Source organism: Callorhinus ursinus, unplaced genomic scaffold (genome assembly GCF_003265705.2).
Source record: "Callorhinus ursinus isolate GAN/ISIS: 27379988/994484 unplaced genomic scaffold, GSC_fseal_2.0 scaffold11, whole genome shotgun sequence".
Lineage (NCBI taxonomy): Eukaryota > Metazoa > Chordata > Mammalia > Carnivora > Otariidae > Callorhinus > Callorhinus ursinus.
The window spans coordinates 50761312-50772156 of NW_027397073.1; positions in this window are offsets into that span (position 1 = coordinate 50761312).

A 10845-nucleotide genomic window follows, 5' to 3' on the forward strand; every position below is an offset into this window, starting at 1 on the left:
GTTTAGTGCTCCAAAGATATCTTGCAAGTCCTTTCTGGCCTGCCAGGTCTCTGTGGATAGGTCTGTTGCCAATCTAATATTTCTACCATTGTAGGTTACATATCTCTTCTCCCGAGCTGCTTTCAGGATTTTCTCTTTGTCTCTGAGACTCGTACGTTTTACTATTAGATGTCGGGGTGTTGACCTATTTTTATTGATTTTGAGAGGGGTTCTCTGTGCCTCCTGGATTTTGATGCCTGTTTCCTTCCTCACATTAGGGAAGTTCTCTGCTATTATTTACTCCAATATACCTTCTGCCCCTCTCTCTCTTTCCTCTTCTTCTGGGATCCCAATTATTCTAATGTTGTTTCATCTTATCATATTACTTATCTCTCAAGTTCTGCCCTCGTGATCCTGTAGGTGTTTCTCTCTCTTTTTCTCAGCCTCTTTATTTTCCTTAATTTGGTCTTCTATAGCACTGATTCTCTCTTCTGCCTCATTTATCCTAGCATTTAGTGCCCCCATTTTTGATTGCACCTCATCAATAGCCTTTTTGATTTCGACTTGGTTAGATTTTAGTTCTTTTATTTCTCCAGAAAGGGTTTCTCTAATAACTTCCACGCTTTTTTCAAGCCCAGCTAGTATCTTTAAAGTCATGATTCTGAACTCTAGGTCCGACATCATACTAATGTCCGTACTGAGTAGGTCCCTGGCTGACGGTACTACCTCTTGTTCTTTTTGCTGAGGTGATTTTTTTCGTCTTGTCATTTTGTCCAGAGGAGAATAGATGAATGAGAGAACAAAATGCTAACAGGTTAACAACTTCCCCAGCAAAGATACTGTATACAAATCAGAAAAGACCTGAAACCAGGGGTAAAGAAAGGGAAAGAAAGAAAAAAGAAAGAGGGAAAAAAAAAAGAAAAAACGATAAAAACCAAAACAGAACAATACAAAAAAAGCAGAATATGATCAAATATGATCAGGCTAGTGCATACATCAGTGCCACACACTAGATTTTGGGCGTATTTTGGTCTGTTAGAAAAAAGTGCCTCCTAAAATTTTAAAGGAAAAAAGACATATATATACAAAATAAGGGTTCATACAATGAAGGGATGGAAGATGACTGTAAAGATGAAAATTATAAAAGATTTTATAAAAGGAATAGATAAGATAAGTTGTTTGAAAAAAGAAAGACGAAGATTTAAAGAAAAAGGGAGAGAATGTGATCAGGCAGGAGACAGAACAAAGCCATACACTAGTGATTTAGGGTATATTTTGATCTGTTAGAAGAAACTGTATCTCAAAATTTTAAAGAGAGAACAAATTATATATATATATATATATGCCAAAAATAAGGGTAACTACTATGAAGGGATAAAATATGACTCCAAAAATGAAAAATAAAAAATGTTTTTTTTTTTAATAAAGGGATTGATATGATGGTGGTTGAAAAAGGGAAAAAGAAAAATTAGAAAACTACAGTTAAAAAAATTAACTGTGATGAACTAATGAATCATGGTAAAAAAAAGCCATGAATTCTATGTGCAGTATTCCCCTTGTGCTGGACTTCTCCCATTCTCCTTGATCGGTAAACTTGGTCTTGGCTTGCTGCCTGTTCGTGCTGATCTTCTGGGGGCGGGACCTGTTGCCGTGGTTTCCAAAAGTCTTTGCCAGAGGCTGAATTGCCCCGCCCTTGTCAGTCCCAGCTAAGCAAGCTGCTCGGGTTTGCTCTCAGCAGCTTTTGTTCCCTGCACGCTCTCGGTACAGCTTTGGAGGACCAGGGCGAAAATGGTGGCCTCCCAATCTCCACCTGGAGGAGCTGAGAACTCGGGGCCCTGCTCCTCGGTGCGCCCCCCAGAGAAAAGCAGTCAGTCACTCCTGTCTCCCTGGTCTCCGGCCGCACTCCGTGCTCACCCAGCCTGTGACCAAGCATTTGTGTCTCTGGCACCCGACCCCGTGTGGAATCTCCAAACCCAGCAGATCCCTGCGGTGCGTTCCCACACGGCTCCTCCCGGGGTAGAAAGGGGAGTCTCCCCAGCTCTGCTGCTTGTTGGGTCCCCGCTGGAGGAGCAGTGGCCTGACTGGGCCATGGATCACAGTTTATGGCAACCCCGAGCTGAGAGCCCGCGCCTCGGCTCTGTCTCTGCAGCCAGCTTCCGCGCTCCGATACCTGGGAGCTCTGCTGCACTCAGGCATCCCAGTCTTTCTGTGACCCCGAGGGTCCTGAGACCACATTGTCCCAGGAGGATTCCACCCCCCGCTTAGGCACTGGAGCGAGCGACGTCCCTCAGTGGAGCCGACTTCTAAAAGTTCCGATTTTGTGCTCTGCGGCTCTATCACTTGCCAGAAGCGGCCGACGGAGGCCCCCTCCCCCGTCGTCTATCCTCCCGAATATCGCCTCGGATTCACTTCTCCGCACGTCCTACCTTCCAGTAAGTGGTCGCTTCTCTGTTCAGAGAGTTGTTGCTACTCTCCTCTTCGATCTCCTGTTGAGTTCATAGGTGTTCAGAATGGTTTGATCCCTATTCAGCTGAATTCCTGAGACCAGACGAAATCTAGGTCTCCTACTCCTCTGCCATCTTGTTCCGCCCCCTCCTTTGTGTGATTTTTTAAAAAATCCCCTTTATCTAGTTTAAATATAATGAGAGCATGGATTGGATCTATATTTTTCTCTGCTGAATACCCAGTAACCCTGTGTAGGTACTCAGTAATTATTGATCGAATGCATGATTTGACCTGGATACAACTTGGTGAAATGCTAGAAGAGTAAGGATGGAGAAAATTCCTAAATATTAACATTTATGACAACATTGATTGACCTGGGAGCCATTACATTAAGTGAAATAAGCCAGAGATAGAAGAATTTTTAATGTTGACTCTAGACAGTAGAGATTATAGTACTTTCCTCACTCAAAATTAATATATGTTGAGGTTCACTTGAGAACTTATACATCTTTGTTCGTTTACTAAAATGCTTAATGACATGTCACTATGCTAGGTGTAGGGGATAGATACAGCAGAGACAATAACTTGTCTCTGTCATCCTAGAGTACAGAGCCAATCTTAAATGTTTAATTTAAATTGTCGTCTTCTTGCTGTCCAGCATGATTGCACTATTTTGTTAGTTCTGTGCCCGGGGAAAGCAAATATTTGTGGAAAGCAAAACATAATTTGGAAAGTAAATCTTTCTCCCCAAATCTGAAAATGAATTCCAGAAAGTAAAGGGAATTTCTGTTTTCTCTAGGGATATCTAAATGTTTTCCATTGTCATTAAAAAAGGGCGATACTGTGTGTACATGTGTGTCTGTGTGCATGTGTGTACATATGCTCACCCCATCTGTGTGCATTTGTATGTGCATTTCAGATATATAAAATGTTGATATAAGCACAACTGTTCAGGGATGAGTCAGTAAATAAGCTCAATCAAACTGAGCACTTTCCCATATTGGCTTCTCTTTCTAGCTGTGGGGTACATGACAATCTGTTTCCAGGCTTGCAGAGGGGAAGAAAATGCTCTTTCCAAGGTTCTTCATTGAACTAAGCAGAGAGGTGATTCATTCACCTGGAGCTGATGACCTCTGGGATGGATGACTGATGAAGACTCCCTATAAAGGTCCTTATGGCTATTCTACAAAAAGCTTGTCTTTGGAACACACCTGAGAGAGAGGATTTCTTAATAGTTCCCCCATACGACCTTTTTAAAAATTATTATTCTCCATGGAGATATTCAGATTTGGCCAACTTTTGTTGAATGGTCATTAAGTTCCAGGTACTGTAGGAAGTATTGTATACTTTTTCTTGCTCAGTATTTACCATAGCACTCTGAGGTAGGTACTATTTTTGCCCCCAGTCAGACCTGAGAAACTGAGGTTCTAAGATGCTCAGTAATTAAGCTAAGTTGGTACAACCAGTAAATGGGGGAACTAGGACTAGAATACAGATGTGATTATACAGATGTGATTTGACCTGATGATTTATGATTTTGATGAATAACACTATCATATGGTCTCCCAGTTATCCTCAGCTCTTTATCTTTTATCTTCTGCTCCCTGTTTTCTTTTTCTTTTTTATTGCTATCATTTGCATGTAGATACTAGAGTAATGATAAGAACTGCTTGGCCAGAAGCCCGATGAATTAAGTGATAGCTCTAAATACGACACAGAAGATCATTTTAAGTTACTATCTAATAAGGGAACTTAATATTAATAATGATTTATTAAAACTTACTAATTTGATTTAAAAACCTGTTTTATGTTGAGTCCAATAAAATCAACAGACAGTAATGATTCATATTTCAAGCAGTTTGCCTTCTAGATGGTAGAAAAAGGCCATTTTGTCAGATGGAAAGGGCACTGGAATAAGAATTAGGAGTCTTGGGTTTGAATTCATTTTAGCTAACTACTAGTCTGACAAGTTTTCTTTTGAAACGTGATTTTCAAAACTTGTAAATCACTTCCATCTCCTAAAATTCTGTGACCTGGAAATACTGGTAGTTCATGTAGAGGTTCTCAGAGAGACCAGTGTGATTTCAGATATAATGACATGAAAATGATTATCTATAATGATATATATATATGTATATATAATGATGTATAATATATATAATGATACTTAAAAATCAAATTAGACTATCCATGACATTAATTAAAACTTTTATAAGGCAGACTGTGCAGTGAAGAGATTGAAATTATAAATTTCATGTTGTTATTGACTAAATTCATCCATAGGCTTCAAACTTTAGAAGTTTTCAAGTTAAGTAATGGGTGAAAAATAAGTGGTGGTAGAGGCGATGCTACTTACTAATTCCAAAGATAATTCAGTTTCTGTGATCTGAAACAGAGCAATTGCTCATGCACCATATTGCTGTGGATGAATGGAGAAGATTCTGGGCCAAACTGCTGTCAGGGCATCTGTGTCTCTTTCTGGAGTCGGTAGTAGAGGAACATACAGATACAAGAACGTCACTTGGTTTTCCTGCATTCTCCCTTCCAATTAAGTGGAACATGAGGGCTAGAGGATGTGTGTGGGATATGGAGATGCACAGGGGAGGAAATAATTCAGATGCCAGAACCTAGAATAGGAAATATATTCAAATCCTACACTTTAGGAAAGATAAAAATATATTAATACATAAATGTTGCTTCTATTCTTGATACTATCATTTTAATTCATTTTTACACAAATAGAAGAGGAAAACTTTGTTTCTGTAATCTTAGCTCAGAATAGTATTTCTGCCAGGCTGAAAAAAAAGTTTCCTTAAATCATATGACTTAGTGTGATGAATATATTCTGAAATAAAAATGAGTTATTGGATGAAGTCTGAATAGGACACACTGTGCTCAGATTTTATCATCTCACCAGTGGTGTAAATATTGTGAACTAAAGCCAGGAACATATGGTTTAAAACTCAGTAATGCAGGCAATGAAGCAAAATATCCCTGTATCTATGTGCTACCCCAAATTAGACGTTAGTTTCCTATCCTTCTCTGAAGAGAACATATTTCTGATACCTTTTATGAAATTTATGAAGAAACAGGGCTTATTTTTGGTGATGTTTATTTACAACTTATACATATACCTACTTTGTGAATTTAGCACACCTAGATAGTCCAAAGGCAACAGGGATGTGTCTTTCTACATATGTCTTCTCGATAAAAGATATTTGCTGGAGCAAAAGCCAATCTTGTACCAGAAATCTAACAGGAAAAGATCACCCATTTCTTATGACTTATTTTAACATTTACTCTCATGTTAGAAGCATATATTCTTCTCCTCTTCTATCACTGGATAAAACATGCCAAGGATTTGAATAGGCAATTCACAGAAGAAAAAAAAATGCAGGCTTTTATTTTATTTATATCAGTGCAGTAGCCAAGCTAAACAAAATTATGTAGTTTTAAATTTAAAAGTACATTTTTTTTTTTAATAGCAGATGCTCACCAAGAAGAGGCCCAGTTCTCATTTGGCCAGAGCTGTTTCTTTTCTTTTCTTTTTTAAACCATTTTATTTATTTGACAGAGAGCACAAGTAGGCAGAGCAGCAGGCAGAAAAAGAGGGAGAAACAGGCTCCCTGCTGAGCAGGGAGCCTGATGTGGGGCTTGATCCCAGGACCCTGGGATCATGAACTGAGCCGAAGGCAGACGCTTAACTGAGCCCACCCAGGCGCCCCTAAAAGCACATAATTTTTATTAAAGAAAGAAACTTGCTCTGTAGTGCTCAAGATTTCAAGTGAGTTAAAAATTCCTTTTAGCATAAAATAGTGTTTCTATGGTCAAGCAAAAACAAAAGAAATCAGTATTTATTGGTTATGATTTAAAAGATTACTTTATAAGGATGATCTTGTAACATATATTGCCCGTGGGTGCTGGGCTCTGTTAAGGAAGTGGTTAGCATGTTTATCATGTTGCAATACATTTATCTGTGAACAAAGGTGAAGCCCACAGACTAGAGGGAATTATACAAATGTGCTATAAATCTGTGTCCTTCTTTGCAACACCAGTCCCTACACACACTCTCTCTTTCTCCCCTTTCAGCCTTTTTAGCCTCTTATCCATACTGCTTTTCCTTCCACCTCTTTCCTTTCTCTCTTGGTTCCTTTTGTGTTTTTCTATCTTCCACTTTTTGATTTTTAGGCTTTCAACATACCTCTTAACTCTTCTTCCCTTTTTATTCTGATGTACCTTCTGTTTAGTTTTTCTTGTTTTAAAATATCCCCTTCTAATTTTGTTTTATATTTTATTTCATTTCTTACCTAGTCTCACCAGTTCTTCCTCCATTATTTTTTTCACTGTTCCACTCCCACTGTCCCACTGTGCCCCTCCATCTCCCACCTTCTGGACTGAATAGTAGGAAGAAATACATTTCCTTCCACAAGTTAATACCCTCTCCTCCAGTGTGATTGAGGTTTGCAGCTGTCAATGTATCTTCTCCCTGGGTCTAACATTTCACTAATTCTACATAACTTGCCCCACCATGCCCACTCCCTCCTCCTCAAAGAAAGAAACATAAAACCAAAATGTGTCTGGGTGTATTAAGCTTTCTGAATTTACTAGTAGACTCATTACACTAAAGATGAGTACACTAACTGGGCTAGACGAAATACCCATTTAAAATTTAACTTTCTTTGCCACTTCTAATAAATCAAAACATACTCAAATGGTAAAGTCCCTACCTGTGCCAGAGTAGGTAACACTCAGGGCTTAAAAGACTTGTAAAGATATGCTTAAAAATCATTTTGGAAATAATCACCTTCAAATAAAACACTAGAAACTAAGAGACACATTTTCTCATATGTCATTGTTTAGTTGATAAAAATTGTGATGAGCTTTTAATTTTTTCATTACTTTGTTCTCTTTTTTTGCCTTTTTCTATAATCTTGATCAAACTGAGTTTTCAGTTAAGAAATAAAATAGCAGTTATCCAGGCAATTAATTAAAATAAGATTGATGTCAAACTTTAAGAATCATATATTGAAAGAAAGGCTTCCAAACATGGATCTCAAATTAGAATTGAAATAATCTATTACTCACAAAGTTGCCAAGAGAAACAGGACCTTCTGCAACCTCTTCTATGGTTTGATAGCCGATACTACAGAAGAGGCAATTCATTTAATTTGGAATTAATTCAGTAATTTGTGTTAAATGAGACTGTTCGTTCTGGTGTCTTTGACTTAAATATCTGGTTTGTCACTATATAGAATGTTTTGGACTGCTGCCAAAAAAGAACTAATCATAAAAATGTAAATGTATAAAAATGAAATCATAAAAAAATTAGAAGAAGAAAATTTAGGTGAGTTCATAAATAATCTTTGAATTGGTCTTTATTAGCAGGGCATTAAAAATAAAAAGAAGCTGTAAGTGATTGACAAATTAGTTGCAAAGAAATGGGAAATTTTTTATAGTAAGACAGACAACAATCTAAGTTAAAAAACAAAACAAATCTTTTACATGATGAACTGGAGAAAGTTGCAAAATGTGGAACAGTCAAACTAATGGGGGTAATGGAAATATTCATTATCTTGAATGTGGTAATGGCCTCAGGTGTGTATACATATGTTAAAACTTATTAAATTATGCACTTTTGAAATGAGAAGTATAATGTATGTCAATTTATTTTCCACTGGAAGACCATAATTAGGAGCAACCACTTGCAAAACAACTTATCATCCCCCCAAATCTAAAATTTATATGCATATATCTATTTATCAATATCACATATTAGATATCCTGGAAACTGTCCCAATGCAAAATATTTACACGTGCTGGATAAACTATAACATATGTCCTTTAAAATGAACAGCTGGAATAAGAAGAATGAAATGGAAATGCTCAGGGACCATATATGAAGAGTGAACAGAAAACCAGAATGGTAAGCAAGTGTTGATGTCAAGGCTGTCCTGAGTGTATCTGCCAATTTCAGTAACCTAGAGCTTTGGGTTTGATGGCCATGCAGGGGTCATTATAAGGAGATGAATGGAGATTGAGGCTTCTGCTTAAACTAAAGCCCTCAAAAAACTATAATGTTGGTGAAAGGGAAGACTAGAAAAATTCCAGGTACCAGCAAAAAGAGAAGACAAGGGAACTTGACGGTCTTATCCTGGGCTTTCAGTGAAAACAAAACAAAACAAACAGCAAAAACTCTTCTCTGAGAATTTGTATTGATAAGCCTGTGTTCATATAGTCCAAACTATATCAGATATGCAAATGTTTTGGGTGATCCAGAAAATCCCAATCTGAGAATTTACCTTAAAGTGGCTTTGTCTGGTAGTATCTTTGGGTGCCTGGCTATAGCAAAAGATAATCTCTCTCAAACAGAGGCACCAAGAAACTTCCTATCTGTAAATTCCACATGAAGTTGATACTAAAATCGAAAATGATTAAGACACAAACTACCATTAGTGACAACAGAAATAAAAAGTCAGAATTAGACTCCTAACAGCACCAGATAAAAGAATTATTGAATAAAGACATAAGACAAATTTGCTTAATATGTTTCAAAACAGAAAGGAATAAAAAAACAGCACAAAATAAGATAGTGTTTTTAAATGAAGATTTGAAGAAAACTTAGTATAATTTCTAGATATAAACAATACCAACATTGCTATAAATGCTAAAAGAATGTTAAATATCAGAATAGACAAAATTGAAGACAATTTGTAAACTGAAGCATAGATTTAGAAACTGAAGCAAAATATAATACAGAGAGATAAGGAATAGATAATATGAGAGGCAAGGCAACCTGGAATTAAAATGAGAATATATAACCTACCTTTTTTGATATTTCAGAGGAAGAGAATAAAGATTAAGGAAGAAAAGCTATTTGAAATAGTAATACTAGAGAATTTTCTGGAACTGATGAAAGACACAAATCTTCAGATTTAGTAAACACAATAAAATCCAAGCAAAAAAATAAAACAAATTCATTTGAAAATACATTGTTGTATTTAAATGTATACTACATTTCCATTGTAGTTATTTGGAACCTCAAACCAAATAAGAAGACTTAAAAGCAACCAGAGAGAAGAGACTATTAAAAAGAGCCTAGACTTCTGAATAACAATGGCAGGACCCTGAGGAGTAGAGCAGTGTCTTCAAAGTCTTGGAAGAAAAAAATAACCATCAGACACAAAGAAATGGAAAGTCATTCCATGCTCATGGATTGGAAAGAACAAATATTGTTAAAATGTCTGTACTATCAAAGCAATCTGTATATTTAAAGCAATCCCTATAAAATACCAATAGTTTTTTTCACAGAACTAGAACAAACAATCCTAAACTTTGTAGGGAACCACAGAAAACCCCCAAATAGTCAAAACAATCTTGAAAAAGAAAGATGGAGCTAGAGGCATCACAATTCCAGACTTTAAGTTATATTTCAAAGCTATAGTAATCAAACTAGTGTGGTACTGGCACAAAAATAGACACATAGGTCAATAGAACAGACGAGAAAAAACCAGAATTAAACCACCATAATATGGGCAATTAATCTTCGGCAGAGCAGGAAAGAATATCTAAAGGGAAAAAAAACAGTCTCTTCAATAAATGGTGTTGGGAAAACTGGACAGCAACATTCAGAAGAATGAAACTAGACTACTTTCTTATACCATGCATAAAAATAAATTCAAAATGGATGAAAGATCTAAATGTGAAACAGGAAACCATAAAAATCCTAGAGGAGAACACAGGCAGTAACTTTGACATTGGCCATAGGAAATTCTCTCAAGATATGTCTCCTGAGGCAAGGGCAATAAAAGCAAAAATAAACTATTGGGACTACATCAAAATAAAAGCTTCTGCACAGTGAAGGAAACAATCAACAAAACTAAAAGGCAACCTATGGAATGGGGGAAGATATTTGCATTTATTTTTAGTGATATGTAGTGAAAGTATGAAGAAATCCATTGAAATGACATAAAAGATATTAGTTTTCTCTCTTAAGTCAAGAGGGAATGCATTCAGAGAGAATTATTGAGGGAGCTTATTAGGCAGGGGTGGGTTTAGGGTTATCAGATAAAAAGCTAGTATCCAAAATATACAAAGAACTTATCAAACTCAACACCCAAAAAACAAATAATCCAGTTAAAAAATGGATAGGAGAAATGAACAGACATTTCTCCAAAGAAGACAGATGGTCAACAGACACATGAAAAAATGCTCATCATCACTGATCATGGGATATGCCAATCAAAACTACAGTGAGATATCACCTCACACTTGTCAGAATGGCTAAAATCAACATGACAAGAAACAACAGGTGTTGACGAGGATGTGGAGAAAAAGGAATCCTTGGGCACTTTTTATGGGAATGCAAACTGGTGCAGCCATCTTGAAGAACAGCATGGAGTTTCCTTAAAAAGTTAAAAATAG